Raw genomic sequence first — 19784 nt, forward strand, 5'->3', positions numbered from 1 at the left:
TCGCCTGCTGCGCCCCTTCTCCCACTGCGGTGCCATCCCCGCCGCACCCCTTCCCCGCCGAGCACCATCCTCCACATCGCTCCTCTCCCGTCCTAACATCTCATCTCTTCTACAAAATCCTTCCTACCATTGCAACATATGTAGGATACTCTTGAAACATATTTGTATGACATGGGCTGCGTCCCTAGGGGTGGCCCGGCCCACAAGGTTAAGGCATGTACGGCGCTGCTCGGCGTGCACCGCAAGACATTGTATAGTACTAAATAGGCTACTTTACTTATAACCCTACCTCCTCCAGAGTATATAAGGAGAGGTAGGAGTCCCCTAGCGGATAGAATCCATCAGGATACATCACGATCTATCTACTACAGATTAATACAATACACCAAAGACACAGGACGTAGGATATTACGTCGATCAGATGGCCCGAACCTGTCTAAATCGCTGTCTCTGCGCCTTGTGTCACCATCCAGTTCCTGATTATGCGCACCCCCACCGACAAATCTACCATCGCGGGATACCCCTCGGTGGACTGCCGAGCATATTCTGTCGACAGTTGGCGCACCAGGTAGGAGTGTGCGCTTGATCCATGGCGAGCCAGATGGACCTCAAATCAACAACGCATTCTCGTCATCAATATCGTGGAGATCCATGCCGGTCGACGACGACGATTCATCGCTGCTACACCAGCCCCACCTCCGAGGTCGCCTTCACCAACAATTCACCGCCTGCCAGGTGTTCACCGTCAACGCCGACCAGATAACGCCATACGCCGCCGACCAGACGCTCCGTCCAAAGCTAAGTCACACTTTAATATTTTCCTAAATATTCTCCAATCTCCGTATATCGCCATGATGTTTCTCCGGACTGTTTTCTTCATATTTGCTCTCCAAATAATTTTCCGAACCCTCGAACAGTCACGTTGATGCTCGGACGCCTCCAGAGACGGCCATGTCTCCGGCTCCTCCCTACACGTGCTATGGGCTCCGCGCTCTGCGTTATGGGTGGTCGGCAGCGGCTCCTTGGTCACGCCTGTTCCTCCTACACGTGCACGGGCTCCGCGCTCGACGTTATGGACTATGGGCTAGCTAGGGCTGGAGACTCAGCTACACACTAACTGGCCGGGCGGTTTATATTAAATATAAATATATTTTCACGCCAACTGATCGCCGAACTGCATACGTCGTCTCTCACCATTGCTGATTTTTCTCTGGAGTTTATTTATTTATACATCATGTACTACCCGTTCTACATGTTTGTATTGCAGGATCATCGTCTAGGTGATCGGACCACTGGTGCTCAGACTTCTCCACCGATCAACTGGTTGGACCGCTTGGTTCATGGACTCCATCGCCGACCAGTTGATCAGACTGTTCGTCGGTCATTTCTACTCAATACTCACTTCGCCGCCGACCAGTTGACCAGACTGTTCGCCGCTCGTGCTTCATCGCCAGCTATGCCGGTTACTCCTAAGCGCTCGGATTCTTCGTGCTCGAGGACTAAGTGGGAACACTTCACCGCACGAACGTCGCCAGCTACATCGGGGACTCGGTGCTCGAACATCGCCGCCTACACCAGAGACTCCTCGGTGCTCGATCATCGCCAGCGACGCCGGGGACTCCTCGCTCCTCGGTGCTCGGACAATGCCAGCGACGCCGGGGACTCCTCGCTCCTCGGTGCTCGGACATTGCCGTCTACGCTGGGGACTCCTCGCTCCTCGGTGCTCGGTCATCGCCAGCGATGCCGGGACTCCTCACTCCTCGGTGCTCGGTCATCGCCGGTGACGCCGGGGACTCCTCGCTCCTCGATGCTCGGACATCGCCAGCGACGCCGAGGACTCCTCGCTCCTCAGCGCTCGAACATCGCCGCCTACGCCGGGGACTCCTTGTTCCTCGGCGCTCGGTCATTGCCAGCGACGCCGGGGACTCCTCGCTCCTCGGTGCTCGGTCATAGCCAGCGACGCCGGGGACTCCTCACTCCTCGGTGCTCGGACATCGCCGCCTACACCGAGGACTCCTCGCTCCTCGGTGCTCGGTCATCGCTAGCGACGCCGGGACTCCTCACTTCTCGGTGCTCGATCATCGCCGGCGACGCCGGGGACTCCTCGCTACTCGGTGCTCGGTCATCATCAGTGACGCTGGGGACTCCTCGGTGCTCGGATCTTGCTATGTCTCATCGGTGTGCTATCAAGCTGCTCCATGTTGTTCGGATCAGGGTGCTGATCTTGGGCAGCACGTTTGGGATCTTGATACGCGTATGTCGGACGACGTCGGCAAGCTTTCAATCTTCTTTTTCTTTGACCCTGCTACAAGATTCATTCTTAATCTTCCAGCAAGCTTGGGGACTAAGTGGGCACACTTCACCTTGCGGTGAATGTGCTTGTTCTCATCTCGGGGCTACACCCAGGGACTAGCTGCCTGCTCGGCTGGTCTTCTACTTTCTGACCCTGACACCACGTGACTATGTCACCTACTGTTAGGCTCGGGGACTAGCTGTGGGGGTATGGCCCCCAAGACATGGGCTGCGCCCTAGGGGTGGCCTGGCCCACAAGGGTAAGGCGTGTACGACGCTGCTCGGTGTGCACCGCAAGACATTGTATAGTATCAGATATGCTACTTTACTTATAACCCTACCTCCTCCAGAGTATATAAGGAGAGGTAGGGGTCTCCTAGCGGATAGGATCCATCAGGATACATCACGATCTATCTACTACAGATCAATACAATACACCAAAGACACAGGACGTAGGGTATTACGTCGATTAGACGGCCCGAACCTATCTAAATCGCTGTCTCTGCACCTTGTGTCACCATCCGGTTCTTGATTACGCGCACCCCCACCGACAAATCTACCATCACGGGATACCCCTCGGTGTACTGCCAAGCATATTCTGTCGACAGTATGTCATTGCAACATCTGCATACGTTTGAAACATGTTTGTATAGTCATCGCAACATAAGTAACATTCAGATCTAATTTTACAACATCTAGATGAAACACTTGGAATATATGTCTAAAACAGCTGAAATATTTGGAATATATACTTTGCATATGTAGGATACTCTTGAAACATATTTGTAAGTCATTGCAACATATGCATACGCTTGAAACATGTCTGTATAGTCATCGCAACATAAGTAACATTCAGATCTACTTTTGCAACATCCAGATGAAACACTTGGAATATATGTCTGAAACATTGGGACATATACTTACAACATGCGTGTATAGCCATTATAATATATACAAGATCTACTTATGCAACAGATGAAACACTTGCAACATACATATGAAACACACGAAACATATGTTGTAACATGTGTTTTCAGCACAACATCTACTTGTTGCTTGGGCGAATGGAGGCTCATCGACGTGGAGCTCGACACCGACACAGAGCTCGATGCCATGGAGTGGTCCGGAGGTCATCGGTGCGGAGCTCATCGATGGCACAGACCTCGGTAGTGGCCACGACAGGCGGATGGAGGTGGGCGCGACGGGCGGCGTGAGTCCAAGCGAAAGGTGCGGTGAAGGCGGCGGATCCACGCACGACGCGGTTGGGGCGAGTCGTCCGGACAACTGGACGCCCTGATTGTATCATTATCGTTTTTCTATGGGTACAACTAGCGCCCGAACGTCCGGACGCATGCCTACGTCTAGATGTAGCTCACGGTAATAAGTGGGAGACCGCACTGCATGCAAAAGGAGACCAACGCCGCCAGTTTTTGTCCCCCACCGCGTGGACCCATGTACTTCCTGCCCTGACCACCACGCTCGCTCTATTTCACGTGCGCGCGCAAGAATTGTGCCTCACTGCCCATGCTGCTTCCTGCCCTGACCGTCTTTGGATGCACGCCGTGGATGCGTCTGCCGGCCTCAGGCGCCCTCACGGTGACCCATGGTGGTGCCCCAGCAACAACAACAGGCGACCGCGATAGGATGTTGTGTCGTGTTGCCTTCTTCGTGTCTGTGGACGGTTGCTCCTCCGTCGAGGTCCGCACCAAGTCCCGCCGCGCCCCGTTCGACAGGCACCGGCGCCATTGCAACATGTGCAACACTAGATCTACTTTTGCAATATCCAGATACAACATTTGCAACATACGTTCGGAATAGATGAAAAAATTGTAACATACACTTGCAACATACGTGTATAGCCATTGCAAATATATGCAACATCTGGATCTACTTGTACAGCGTCTAGATGAAACACTTACAACATATGTCTAAAACAGTTGAAACATACTCTTGCAACATGTGTGTAGCTATTGCAACATATGCAACATCCAGATGAAACACTTAAAACATATGTCTAAAACTCCTGAAACACTTGAAACATATGCTTGCAACATGCGTATATAGCCAATGCAACATATATGACATCCAGATGAAACACTTAAAACATACGTTTGAAACCTCTGAAACACTGGGTTGTCAGCGGCCACATCCTTCTGGGTGGAGAACTGCGGTAACCAACAAGCTCGGGTTAGAGGGACGTCAAGAACAACGGCCTAGCGTACAACTAAGGCATAGGCGCAGGCCTCCCTTCCTGCCACGGTGTCTTCGGCCGGCCACAGGAGACAATGTCCTGACTGACGGCAACCTCCTCCATCCTGGTGGCGTCGGGGTGGTGGTGGTGCGCTGAACGCCGCGGCCAGAGTGGGGACGGTGGGGAATGCAGCGCAGCGTGGCGGGGGACCGTCAATGGCTGAGATGAGTGAGGAAAATTTCGCACCAGGTGCAGTAGAGATTGGAGAGATGGGGCAGACGTAGAGGTGAGTAGGCCTGTTGGGCCGATCTGCTTGGCAGGCCTGGGAGGCCACGTCTGGATGGACAGATGCCCGCATCTGAGCATTATTGTTTTTCTATGTAGTTAAATATTAATTTAATTAATATACATGCAACTAGTTATATATAAATAAAAACAACATAGATTTGAAACTTCAGTGTTTTATATACAAAATAGATAACATTAATACGCTTTTATATAAATTTGCTTAGTCTAAACATGTATATTAGATTCGAATATATGATCTCATGTGTTATTTTGTTTTTAAGTTAAAGTTTAATTGGTATAAATGATATCAAAATATTTGTAAATAAAACAAGACTAGTTTTAAGTTTTTTTCCATTTAATGCATGTTGACTAGTCTGAATTAATATTTTTCACATGATTTTGCTTACTTAAAATGAATCAAGTAGGTGGTATTTTCTTTTCTTTTATAATATATAAATGTTCTGGTAGCCGTTTCTTTTAATCGTAGCTTTGTTTTGGCGTTTTTTTTTTGCATTCTCGCGACTAATCATGGGATATCTTTTCTCATGGCAAAGACCACCAAAATGATCAAGAAGTTGAACAGTAAGGGTTACACTTTCATACCAACCACAAGAATCTCGAGCTAACCTTTGATTCTTTGTCCAATTCACATCTTGTGAAGATTTGCTACCCTTACTTTTTATCTCATGAGAACATATCAAAAGATAAGGATGTGATTGTTGAAACTCGTAGCGATGAGTTAGCCATTGAAAATGATATGCCGAAAAGAAAGATTGCTTGCCTCAAATGGGATAATGAGAAACTCAAGCTTGAAGTGGATAGTCTTGCTACCGGCTGCAAGAACCTAGCTAGAGGTTATGAAATTCAAAGTAAAATCTTGTCAAAACTACCATGAAGTTACGGCCAAGTGATATTAGCTTTCTGCGGAATAAGGTTAAAGTGCAAGCACCTCCAAATAAGCAACAAGGGCCAAAGTGAAGATATTGCACCGAGTGTCACAAGCAAGGCCATTTTGCTTTGCGTGTATGGCTACACTGTTTTCATACAAAGTTTCATAATATAGTACTCTGTGATATCATTTTGTAGGCAGTACTAATAAAATGTCCTATTGAAAACCATAATGACATTCTAATGGGTTTATGTTTGTTATAGAAGAAATATTTCGTATGGGCAAGTACAATACTGGTTGTAGGATCGAACAGAAGTGTGATCCTTCTAAATGAGCTTGATTCGGCTATTGTTGAATTTGGAGGGGACACAGCTCTATAAGAAAGGAAAGCCTTTTCACCTTTGCGTCCACTGATTCTTGCTCATTTTGCAGTACCTTTACTGACCATCAGATGACACATGTCAGCGAATTAACATTTCTTATTTTCTTTCATGGAATGAAAGAAATGTTAAAATTCATTTTCTTTTCCATCAGTAGCAAGTGGTTCATGGTTATTATACCGGAGCCAGCGAGGAACTTGTTCATACGGTTTGCATTGATAGTATGTGACACAGCCAATTTGTTACCCAGTACACATTTCTGAGCAAGGCTGCTTCTGTGCATTATTACAAACTCAGCTCACATCTCCGAACACTCTGATTACAATGAACGCAGTCGGTTCCTAGACTCCTAGCCTACTGCCTCAGCAGCAAATGAAGCTCATGTATGTCAGAAAAATTAGCGAAAGGAATACTCCAAGTAGACTCATGAAGCAGCCAGCAAAAGGACGTGACATCAGTGATCTCCTGCATGTAGACCAGCGACGTTCTTGCTTGATGCTAGCTGAAGTTGCTTTATTTGTTGGCCCAATCTTAGCTGTAAGCTGACTTGGCTTATGCTAGCATCAGCCCTCAGTATCTCCTCTTCGGCTTGCTTTGCGACTTCCATTGCATCCCTTCAAGTTGAGTAAAGGGGAGACAGAGACCCGTTAGAATCCTTAAAGTTTCAACTTGTGTTTGGATAGGTAGGGTCAATTACCGAATCAAAATTTCTGGAGACATTGAAACTTGGACCTGGAGCAACACTCTTCCTTGCACATAATGCAGCATTAGATGTTCAAAAGCCATTTTCTGCATCAAATAATGGTTGAATTGTACACACAATTTGCCATCCTTGGGGACAAAACTAACTCCTAAGGGCCTGCTTGGATAAATGGATTTCGATCTGAATTACTAGGATTAAGCACAAAATAGTAAGCCCTGATAATTTAAAGAGCAATTGCCCTCACCAAGAGTCCATGTAAAGTCATTTCGTAGCTAGATCCTATAGGTTAGACATTTTCCAGAATATCATACATGTTAAAACATTATAAGATCATTGCACCAAATTTTCGCAGCTTTTGCATCCCTATGATCTTCAACAACATTTACTCCTTAATACTGCAGTTGGTGATAGTGAAAACAATTTAGAAGTCAATGGTTTACCTTCGAAAAATGAGACGAAATAATATTAGACACAATGGCTTCTGCACTCTGTTGCCGTGGGATAGCTTCTGAATTCGTTCCATCAGTTCTTCAGATTCCTTTTCAGGTCCATGCTCAGGCCTACTGAGTATGAGGGATCTGCAATTCATGCAATCATGCACTTTAGAAGCACTGCAGCTGCAGGTTTAACACAGCTGTATATAACTGTAAGGGATATTACTGCTTGATTTCGAGAGCAGTAAAAAAGGACGTACCCAGTGCAGAGAGCTCCCGCTCTGTGCGGGGTCTGGGGAAGGGTGTCAGTGGCAAGCCTTACCCTCGCCTGTGCAATGCGAGGAGACCGCGACTCGAACCCGGGACCTTCCGGTCACAGGCGGTAAGACTCTACCGCTTGCACCAATGCGAGAGCAGTAGCAATGAATATAAGGGGCAAATTAAATGACACAAAGAACAGTCATACATACAGTGTAACTTAACCCAGAAATTGTTTATTTCAGATGCAATGAAATGCATTTCAAAAAAGAATTGAAAACTTCCAGTCAAATACATTACGTTAAAACATAATATTTGAAATAGTCAATTTTTTGGAAGGTGCGCGCGCCTATGATGCATGCTAGGAGAATATTAAATCCTTAAATGCAATATTTCTGTGCATGGTTACAGATGGTAGGCACAGTGTTGAGAGCAACTTAGTTAGAGCAGGCTACCTATGTGTATGAAAACTGCAGCAACTTGATTGTGCTCCTTTTGAATTTGATGACGACCAGTTTCACCGATATCATGTGCTGCGCTAACACTCAGAAAAGGATACACCTACACGATAAGGAAAATATAGGAATAAACTTAGACAATAATTCCAACATTTTTCTGCTTCTAGTATTGTGACCTAGCTGGCCCGTTGCTAACTTCCACAGTTCTACAGCAAAAAAAATAAAAAATGAAAGCACATTGTTGCATACCTCTATATGTACATCAAGATATAACGATGTCCCAGCTTTTCTTCCCCTCAATCGATGGCACCCCTAGCATTATGTCCAAAACTTTGATAATCACAGCACTGCACATTTAGAACTGGCTAAGAAGAAACTGAATTTTAGGGAGTCATTGAAATTCTACCTTCGCACCGTGAACCCTCAAAATAGTTTCCTTGATTGGTTCTAGAAGTGAAGGATCCACAGCAGCATCAACTAATTCCATTACACTGCAAGTGAAACAAGCAGAATCATCACCACAAGTAACATCATGCAAACTACAAAGGTGAATTATCATGTGTATTAAATTGTATAAAAGGATAATTTGTTTAAATTTGAAAGGTTTATGGTTGTTGGGTTCAAAAGTGATATCAGCTGAACGAGACTGAAAAACAATGATCCTAGCAGAGCAGGCACACAGAAAATGAGCATATGTCATCTTTTATTTCATGAATATTCAGCCGTAGGGCTACAGAAAGCTACACTTTGACAATAATATTTCTGGAAGTACAGAAGACAAATCACTTAATACAAGCAAACAGATGTAATCAGATTGCAGTGAAATATCTGAAAAGTTTTCTCACTAGGAAAGCAAGCAGATTTTCACAAAACAGAAAAGATTCCTAAAGAAGAGGATAGAAACATATTTGATTAGACTACAGTATCATTAAATTGTGATGGAACTGAAGCAGCTTTAAACCATAGCAATAGTTACCTCTCATATCCAGTCTGAATACCAGCTTTCAGAATCATGCCAGAGACAACAAGTCCAGCTAGTAGATCAAGAAGAGGCAACCCAAGAATGGAACCACCTGTAGAAGTTCCACAGGAAATGATAAAGATAATAAAGAGACAGGTTTCTCCTTTAGCATAACCTTTCTCACCAGTAGATAATGTAATAAGCTCCTAACATTTTCAGGTCAAATCTGTTGGATATAATATGAGCTTGGCCCATATAATATTTAATGAATCAAATAAAACTCTATGGTACGTAACATTAAGTGTTGCATGGTTTAATATCATACGGGATTTTGACCGAACGCTGACTCAGCTTATATGGTTGGAAATTATTCATCTAAATTGAGAAGCTGAGAAAAGGACAAAGGCGTGCCACACGCGCGCGTGCGCGCCGCCGGTCGGGCCGTGGGCGGGGCCGAGGCGGGCGGCGAGCGGACAGGCGTGGCCCGTCTTTTGCCACTTAATCCACATAACAACAGGAGTTACTCCCCTTGATGGTGGAGGCAAACTGATTGCGGCAGTTACTGTCTCTTTCGCTCCATCTCTCCGTCTCCGTCTCCTGGGATTCTCCGCTGCCTCTCTTCTCCCCGTCCATATATCCGAGTCCTCCGTTAGTCCAGATCAAGCCCTTCCGCAACCACTCCCGAGAGAACCACACTTCCGCAGCCTTCTGGTTTCCCGGGAGAGCAGGTGCCTCCGGAACCCTCGTCCGCCAGAGAACCTTGCACGGGGTACGCGGCGATTAGGTTTTTGGGGAGCGATCCGCGACTGCTCGTCCATACATCTTCTCGGTGATTGTCTGCGGAACGTCAAGACGTCTTCTTCCTGGTGGGACTGCACTGCGAACATCTTCCTGCATCGACTGTGGTCCGCGACTTCGAGCAACGTACTATGTCAACTAGTGCGAATGGAGCCTCCGATGCCCTCGGCATGGGACCCTCCGCTAAGTACAGTCTAATCTATGTACTTTGTGTTTTACTGTATTCACCAGTATGTCATCTCTGCATGTTGTAGTATTCATAAGAAATATACACATGCACATATATGTCGTCACAAACCTGCTGATGTTATTTTTCTGGATTAAACTGATAATGAAATTGCCTAAATTCCTAACAATATAAAAACCTAATGTTAGACAATTTTTTGTCTGTGGTTTTGCTGCTGCTTTGAAGCCAAGTAATTTTGATGGTAAGAATTTCATGATATGGCGTGCCAAAATGGTATTATGGTTGACTGCGATGAACTGCTATCACGCCACGCAGGGGAAGCCTGAACAGTTTACTCCTAAGGAGGAGCGAAAGTTCTTGGCTGCCGATAACCTGTTTCGAGGTGCCGTGATTAGTGCACTTCATCCCAAGTATGAGAAAAACTACATATCTTGCACATCAGGCAAAGAGTTATGGGATGCTCTTGAGGTAAGGTTTGGGGTTTCTGATGTTGGCAGTGAGTTGTACCTTATGGAGCAGCTGTATGACTACAAAATGGTTGAAAACCGTTTTGTGGTCGAACATGCTCATGAGATACAGGCGCTAGCGAAGGAACTAGAACATTTCCCGTGTCTGTTGCCCGACAAGTTTGTGGCCGGCAGTATAATCACTAAGCTGCCACCTTCTTGGGGGATTTTGCTACTTCTCTAAAACACAAGAGACAAGAGTTTAGCGTGACTGAGCTTATTGAATCTCTTGATGTTGAGGAGAGGGCGAGAGCAAAAGACAACCATGGAAAAGGAGTTGAGTCTTCCGCTGCCAATATGGTGCAGGAGAAAAACTTATTTGCATCTCGTAATAAAAAGAAGAAGAACATGCAAAAGAACAACAATGCAAGCCTAAGCAGACTGCACAGTTTAAGAAGAAAAACAACAATAAAGGTGGAGGATGCTTTGTTTGCGGGAGTGATGAGCATTGGGCAAGTGCGTGCCCAGACCGTAAATATAAGCAAGAAAAGAAATCAGCAAACATGGTAATTAGCGAGACTGGAGGAGGAACATCTGGGTATGGTAATTCTTTACCTTTTATTCTTTCAGTTTGTCTTTCACCTAAGTGGTGGATGGACAGTGGTGCTAATATTTATGTGTGTGCTGATGTTTCTTTGTTCATTTCCTATCAGGCCGGTAGGAGTGGAGCCTTGCTGATGGGAAATGGTTCACATGCGCGTGTTCTTGGTGCTGGTACGATCGTTCTGAAGTTTACTTCGGGAAAAATAGTGCTATTAAAGAACGTGCAGCATGTCCCCTCCATCACGAAGAATCTTGTTAGCGCTTCTCAGATGTGTCGCGATTGCTTTAAAATTATGCTTGAGTCCAATAAATGTGTTGTGTCGAGACATGAAACCTTTGTTGGAAAAGGTTATGATTGCGGAGGCTTGTTCCGCTTATCTTTGCTTGATGATGTGTGTAATAAAGTGGTGGACAATGTTAATGTTTCGGATGAGTCGAATATATAGCATTCACGACTTTGTCACATTAATTTTGGTTGTCTCACGCGGCTTGAAAATCTGAATTTAATCCTGAAATTTAACTTAGTCAAAGATTCTAAGTGCCAGGTGTGTGTGCAATTGAAGCAACCGCGCAAGCATCACAAGGCTGCTGAGGCGAGGAACTTGGCACTATTAGAACTCATTCATTTTGATTTATGCGAAATGAATGGCGAATTGACTAAAGACGGTAGACGATACTTCATAACATTTATAGATGATTGCACTAGATTTTGCTACGTGTATTTATTAAAAACAAAAGATGAAGCGTTGCATTATTTTAAAGACTATAAAGCTGAGGTAGAAAATCAACTTGAGAAGAAAATCAAGCGTTTACGGTCCAATCGCGGGGGAGAATATTTCTCAAATGAATTTTCTAAGTTTTACGCGATGCATGGAATTATTCATGAGAGAACGCCACCATACTCACCACAGTCCAATGAGATTGCAAAGAGAAAGAACCGTACTCTAACTGATTTGGTTAATGCCATGATGGAGACTGCGGGACTATCTAAGGAATGGTGGGGTGAGACTATATTGACAGCATGTCATGTCCTAAATAGAGTGCCCACAAAGAACAAATAAATTACACCATTCGAGGAATGGAAGAAGAAGAGATTAAATCTCTTACCTGCGAACTTGGGGTTGTTTGGTAAAGGTGAATGTGCCAATAAACAAAAAGCGAAAGCTTGGACCAAAGACTGTTGATGGTGTCTTTCTTGGTTATGCTATTCACAGCGTAGGTTATAGATTTTTAATTATAAACTCTAGTGTTCCTAAGATGGCTGTTGATACAATCATGGAATCTAGAGACGCTATATTTTTTAAAAATGAGTTTCCCATGAAAAATACACCTAGCACAACTGGTCATGAATTTATAATTCTCCATGAGCATGAAAATTTTATTCCAATAAAACAAATTGAGGAATCTTATGTGCAAAATCTTGAGGAGGATAACACTATAGTCACCAGAAAAAGTAAGAGACAGAGGATTGCAAAATCTTTTGGTAATGACTATATTGTGTACCTTGTGGATGACACACCAACGACCATTGAAGAGGAATATTCCTCTCCTGATGCTGACTTATAGAAGGAAGCAGTACGGAGTGAGATGGATTCTGTTATGTCTAATGGAACTTGGGAAATAGTTGATCGTCCTTATGGGTGCAAGCCTATAGGGTGCAAATGGATGTTCAAGAAAAAGCTTAGGCCTGATGATACTATTGAGAGGTACAAGGCAAGACTTGTGGCTAAGGGTTATACTCAAAAGGAAGGTGATGATTTCTTTGATACTTATTCACTGGTTGCCCGATTGACCACAATTCGAGTTTTGCTTTCCCTAACAACCTCTTATGGTCTTATCGTTCATCAAATGGACGTTAAGACAGCTTTCCTAAATGGAGAGTTGGAGGAGATCTATATGGATCAGCCTGATGGATTTATAGCAAATGGTCAACAAGGCAAGGTGTGTAAATTATTAAAGTCATTATACGGCCTAAAACAAGCTCCTAAGCAATGTCATGAGAAGTTCGATAAAACTTTAACATCTGCTGGCTTTGTTGTGAATGAAGCTGACAAATGTGTGTACTATCGGTATGGTGGGGGTGAAGGAGTCATTTTGTGCTTATATGTTGATGACATACTGATCTTTGGATCCAGCCTCAAAGTGATCGAGGAGGTGAAGGAATTTCTATCTAAAAATTTTGAGATGAAAGATTTGGAAGATGCTGATGTTATTCTTAATATTTAGATTCTAAGAGAAGGTGATGGTGGGGTAACTCTATTACAAACCCACTATGTGGAAAAGGTGCTGAGTCACTTTGGGTTCAGTGACTGTGCACCTGCTCCTACACCTTATGACCCTAGCGTGCTCTTGAGAGAGTGATGCGCTACCTAAAAGGAACCATGAGCTATGGTATTTATTATACTGGACATCCGAAAGTGCTGGAAGGCTATTGTAATGCCAACTGGATTTCTGATGCTGATGAGCTTTATGCCACAAGTGGATATGTGTTTTCGCTTGGAGGTGGTGTTGTTTCTTAGAAGTCTTGTAAGCAGACTATCTTAACAAAGTCTATAATGGAAGCAGAACTCACAGCATTAGACACTGTTGGATCTGAGGCTGAGTGGCTTCGTGATCTCCTAATGGATTTATCGGTTGTTGAAAACACATACCGGCTATTTCTATAAACTGCGATAACCAGACTATGATTACAAAGGTTAACAGTTCTAAGGACAACATGAAGTCCACAAGGCATGTTAAGAGACAACTAAAACCTGTCAGAAAATTGAGAAACTCTGGAGTAATAGCGTTGGATTATGTCCACACGTCTAACAATCTGGCAGATTAGTTCACTAAGGGTCTGTCACGCAACGTGATAGAAAGTGCATCGAGAGAGATGGGTTTGAGACTCACTTGAAATTTACTATAGTGGTAACCTGTTCTATGTGATCGGAGATCCCATGAAGTAGGACAGTGAAACAAGCTAGTAGTAAATTGTGAGAAAAGATCCTTAGACTCATTTCTGATGCATATCTTTCCTTTCTGTAAGACAGGCTGGTTTTTTGCCTTAATGCGTTCCAAGTGGCTTGTCAAAGCAAAAATGTTGTCCTACAGAACATCTTTTGAGGAACACACCTATATGAGTCAAACTGCTGGTCATAATCTATGAGATTTGGGTGATCTCTAAATACTCATGAAAGGCACTGAAGTATGACTTATATGCTTCAAATAGAGGGGATGCCTTTTGCTGCCCAATATCAGTTAAGGACTTTAGTGACATTCACCTCACACAAAATTGTCAATTCAAGGCTTAGTTCATTGTTCAGTTGTGACTGAGTGAAACTATTGTTCTAGATGGATGTTCAACTTAACAGTCTCCATCGAAACACTGGTAAATAAAAGAAATATGATTCTGAGACTACTTTGTTACAAACCCTAGAGTTTGGTGGGGATTGTTGGATATAATATGGGCTTGGCCTATATAATATTTAATGAATCAAATAAAACTCTATGGTACGTAACATTAAGTATTGCATAGTTCAATACCATACGGGATTTTGACTGAACACTGACTCAACTTATATGGTTGAAAATTATTCATCTAAATTGAGAAGCTGAGAAAAGGACAAAGGCGTGCCACGCGCGCGCGCGCCGCCGCCGCCGCCGGCCGGGCCGGGCCGTGGGCGTGGGCCGAGGCCGGGGCAGGTAGGCGGGCGGTGAGCGAGCGGGCGTGGCCCGTCTTTTGCCACTTAATCCACATAACAACGGGAGTTACTCCCCTTGATGGTGGAGACAAACTGATTGTGGCAGTTACCGTCTCTCCGTCTCCGTCTCCCGAGAGAACCACACTTTCGCAGCCTTCTGGTTTCTCCGTCCCGTACCTCTGCGCGCACGGAGTTACAGAAGAGCAGGTGCCTCCGAAACCCTCGTCCGTCAGAGAACCTTGCACGGGGTGCGCAGCGATTAGGTTTTTGGGGAGTGATCCGCGACTGCTCGTCCATACATCTTCTTCTCGGTGATTGCCTACGGAACGTCAAGACGTCTTCTTCCTGGTAGTCCGTTCGTGGGACTGCACTGCGAACATCTTCCTACATCGACTGTGGTCTGCGACTTCGAGCAACGCACTATGTCAACTAGTGCGAATGTAGCATCCGATGCCCTCGACATGGGACCCTCCACTGGGTATAGTCTAATCTCTGTACTTTGTGTTTTACTGTATTCACCAATATGTCACCTCTGCATGCTATAGTGTTCATAAGAAATATACACATGCACATATATGTCGTCACAAACCTGCTGATGTTATTTTTATGGATTAAACGGATAATGAAATTGCCTAAATTCCTAACAAAATCTACAAACAAAAACTTTTTCATAACAAGTAGAGAAAGAATGCACTATCAGAAGATGCACATGGAAATCTAATAAAATATAGGAACATCCTGTTTCAACGATTGCGCTTGGCACAGAAACATTATTTCTTCCTTGATTCATGACAAGAGGATGCCTACCACTCATATTCTAAAGCAGTTCCCTTCTTGTGTCATGGCAAGTACCAGCATTTGTAAAGCTCTTACCTACGCCCAGGGGCGGATCCAACGGTGGGGCAGGGGAGGCTCGAGACCCTCTACCCATATCGGAGCAGTGGAATCCTTGTGGAGCCCCCCATGAATTTTTAGGTAAAGTTCTATAGTGTAGGGGGGCTGAGACTTAAGATCGAGCAGTAGTGTTGTTCAGCCCCTCCTGAAATATTTTCCGGATCCGCCGCTGCCTACCCCCACTAGGGCAACGACAGATGAAATAGCATCCGTAGATGGTGCCATGCATTAGCTTTCATCAGCCCACTGCCTTCCTTTTCCCCAGCTCTTTAATTTTGTGATCCAGTAGAGCCTGTAATTCCACAACAGTAAAATACACATTACCAGCTCAAGATCTTATTACTAGATTAATCACGTGAGAATTAGCCATACACATGATCTATAAACTTAATGTATAGAGCTAAAAAGATTAAAATAAAATGCAGGTGACAGTTAAATCACTGTTCCTTAAAGCTGCTACGTATTCATACAGAAAAGAAAGTTTTAAGCTACATATTCTTTGAATGAAGTTAACAACACTTCTTGCAACAAACTCCAGGACATACTACAGAATGTTAGCAATTCGATAAAAACAGAACCATATGACAAACATTAATTCAATTGGTGTGTAAGAAAAGAAGTTAGTAACGACACTTCTGACCTATGTATCACCAATACACCAGGAAGGCTGCCATACCTGTATCTGATACGCCACGATACGGCCCGATATGTGTATCGGTAGGTATTGGGAAAATGGGATAAAAAATTGAATGGTTCAGCTCACGAACACCAGTCAATATGGCGCGATACGCCCTGCCTTGCCGGGAGCACATGCCGCCAGGCAGGCTGGAATTGAAACTCTTCCCCATCGGGACTTTTTTGGACTACAGGGCCTGCACGGCACTACTGCTGGAGGTCCAGAGGTCAAAATACTCTAGCTATGGTGACATGTCAGTTCCTTGCCTACTTGTTCTTTAGATCTTCTTCCTTCATATGTTTTGTTGAAAACTTGAAATTGCTTCGATCCTTTAAATCCTCTCTCTGAAGACATGCCAATGCTGTTATTTTAATTTTTTTTATATATTCGATGAATTTGTGTATGTGTATCCTTGATTTTGGAAAAATGCTCGCCATACCCATTCCCCCTATTGCCGTATCCCGTAGCGGTGATACATAAGTTCTGAGTTCTGACTGCAAAATGAAATATGATAGAAGAAAAGAGCTCTATAACATAACAATATCATGGTACGCAAAGCTCCCACTTACCCTTCTTTGATAGATATTGCTAAAGTTGTCATGCTCAATGCAAGAACTGGATGTTCCAAATCTATTCCATGATGATGCCCACTGCTACCATGGTCGTGGTGGGCATGCAATGTGTTGCCAATTATATCAGGAGCACAAGACATAGCTCCCTGAAGAAACATAAAATATAAATTCCATACAGAATCATGTATTACCAAATACCAATATAATTCATCAATGTCAGAACAAGAAAAAGTACCAACAAACAATAAATATCACACACACACACTATTATTGCATCAGTAGAGCATGCAAAACTTGGCTTTTCAACAGAAAATAATGTACCAAGGAAAAACTTTTGAGTGAAATTCATTTTCGTGGTTGTTACTTTAATTCTTCAGTGACATGTACAAAGAGATCTCAGATTGTGCAAGTAATATCATACCATCCTCTTTTATTTACAATGTACAAGCCTCCTTTTGAACAAACAAAAGAAGACTTATCCATTTTCACAATTTTAATAAAATAACAAGCATTGCAAGGAAATTAAGAGGGCATAGCTTATGTCACATCACAAACAAAAATACAATTCAAGTTTTAACAAATCTTGTCAATGAGAAGTAATAGACCTGAAGAACTTCAAAAGCATGCCATGCAATCCCACCTGAAGTAACCAACAGCATACTTGAAATCCCAAGAGCTCCTAAACTTTCGAACTTTCCATGCCCTTGAACAAAAGGAAAGTAAGAAATGCGACTTCCAATATCTTATGGATGTGTGCATAGAAGTCAAATAATTAAACTTGGAAAATGGCTCGTCTAGGTCCAATTACAACAGAGGGACACTAATAGCTTGTCACAATGGTATGTCAAACATATCTTCTAGCTATCACCTACCAGGGTTCACACTAAGTGCAAGTGTGATTTAGGACCTGTTTGGATACATATGGCTAGTTACTAGTTGGGGCTAAAAATTAGTTCAAATTAGCTATGGTTGGCTAGCTATTTGGTTAACAACTAATTGAAGACTTGGCTAAAAAATTTGCCCACCTATTAGCTCTATTGTTTGGATCAAAAATTTTAGCTATCTAGCAATTAGCTCTTGTATCCAAACAAGCCCTTACACATGAATTTCCAGGATTTGATCTCATGATCTGTTGCTAAGCCTTAAGGATTGCTTTGCTAAACAGTTCCATCGCACCATTTGGAAAGGTAGTATCACTAGAACAGCATATACACATAATCATGTATAAATGCACACGCACAAACATGAAGGAGACCTGTCATGTTGAATCAAATGTAAAACCTGATATCTTGTAAAATCAAGGTGTGGGTCGTTCTGCAATCTTGCCAGCCAGACAATGGATCACGAGACTACATCTATCAGTGAATCAATGCTTCTCACAACAACCCATCACATATACCTTAATCAAAACTGTTGGATATAATATGGGCTTGGCCCATATAATATTTAATAAATCAAATAAAGCTCTATGGTACATAACATTAAGTGTTGTATGGCTTAATACCATACAGGATTTTGACTGAACGCTGACTTAGCTTATATGATTGGAAATTATTCCTCTAAATTGAGAAGCTGAGAAAAGGATAAAGACGTGCCACACGCGCGTGCGCCGCCACCGCCGCCGGCCGGGCCGTGGCCGAGGCAGGCGGGCGTGCCCAGTCTTTTGCCACTTAATCCACATAACAACGGGAGTTACTCCCCTTGATGGTGGAGGCGAACTGATGGCGGCAGTTACCGTCTTTTCCGCTTCCGTCTCCTGGGATTCTCCGCTGCCTCTCTCATTCCCGTCGCACCCATACATCCGAGTCCTCCGTCAGTCCGGCAACCACTCCCGTATATCCGAGCTTCCTGGCTTCCCCGTAACTCTGCGCGCTCGGAGTAGCGGGAGAACAGGTGCCTCCGGAACTCTCGTCCGCCTGAGAACCCTGCACGGGGTGAGCGGCGATTAGGTTTTTGGGGAACGATCCGTGATTGCTCGTCCACGTACATCTTCTTCCCGGTGATTGCCTGTGGAACGTCAAGGCGTGTTCTTCCTGGTGATCCGTTCGTGGGACTGCACTGCGAACATCTTCCTGCATCGACTGTGGTCCGCAACTTCGAGCAACCCACTATGTCAACTAGTGCGAATGCAGCCTCCGATGTCCTCGGCATGGGACCCTCCGCTAGGTACAGTCTAATCTCTGTACTTTGTGTTTTTACTGTATTCACCAGTATGTCATTTCTACATGCTGTAGTGTTCATAAGAAATATACACATGCACATATATGTCGTCATAAAACTGCTGATGTTATTTTTCTAGATTAAACTGACAATGAAATTGCCAAAATTGCTAACAAAAACTACCACCCTGATATAGCCAGCTAAGCCGCATATATATGAGGAACGGAGGAGGAAGAAATTTTGAGACTAGCCATAGGGATGTTCCTTGTCTCTGGGAGCTTGGCCGCCCTGTACGACAGCAGAGCCACCCCGCTAAGCACCTGTGCAATCCCAAAACCCGCACAATTAGCAAACCTCCACGAAACATACAGCATCATGCACACGGGGCACCTCATTTTCACACACATACTATGTCCGAGAGGGAGTGGGCGGCGTCGGCAGCGATGGCGGTGCTGCCGGAGAGATAGCCTGTGACGGCCTTCCCCACGGTGAGTACGACGTCAGCGGCGAGTCCCAGCCGGAAGATCCTATCGAACGTCTCGGCCTCGTCCTCCCCGCCGTGGTGGTGCGAGTGGCCCACGTGGCCGCGGGCGGGGACGAGCTAGTGGGGCCCGCAGCGTGGCTCCGCCGGCAAGGCGGGTGGGGCGAGCGCGCGGCGGGCGGAGGCTGCTGGGATCATGCCCCGGCGAGAGGCCGCGGCGCGGGCGGCGAGGCGTGCGAAGCGGAATCCCATCTTGTCAGGGAAAGGGAATGCCTGCTTCGGGTCGGAGCCTCCGGCGACCCGGCTGCGACCTGCGAGGCTGAGTCCGCCATTTCTGTTTAAAAAAAAAAAAGAAATTTCGCTTGTAATAACGAGTCAAACATCCCTATATATATATATATATATATATATATATATATATATATATATA

At 44.6% G+C, this 19784-nt stretch overlaps 1 pseudogene; it reads right to left on the minus strand.

Moving 5' to 3' along the window:
- Positions 1-6830: 6830 nt before the first annotated feature.
- LOC136466067 (metal tolerance protein 2-like) lies at positions 6831-18864 on the minus strand (annotated as a pseudogene).
- Between the last annotated feature and the right edge of the window lie 920 nt (positions 18865-19784).

The sequence above is a fragment of the Miscanthus floridulus genome, chromosome 1 (assembly GCF_019320115.1).
Source record: "Miscanthus floridulus cultivar M001 chromosome 1, ASM1932011v1, whole genome shotgun sequence".
In the NCBI taxonomy this organism is placed as follows: domain Eukaryota; kingdom Viridiplantae; phylum Streptophyta; class Magnoliopsida; order Poales; family Poaceae; genus Miscanthus; species Miscanthus floridulus.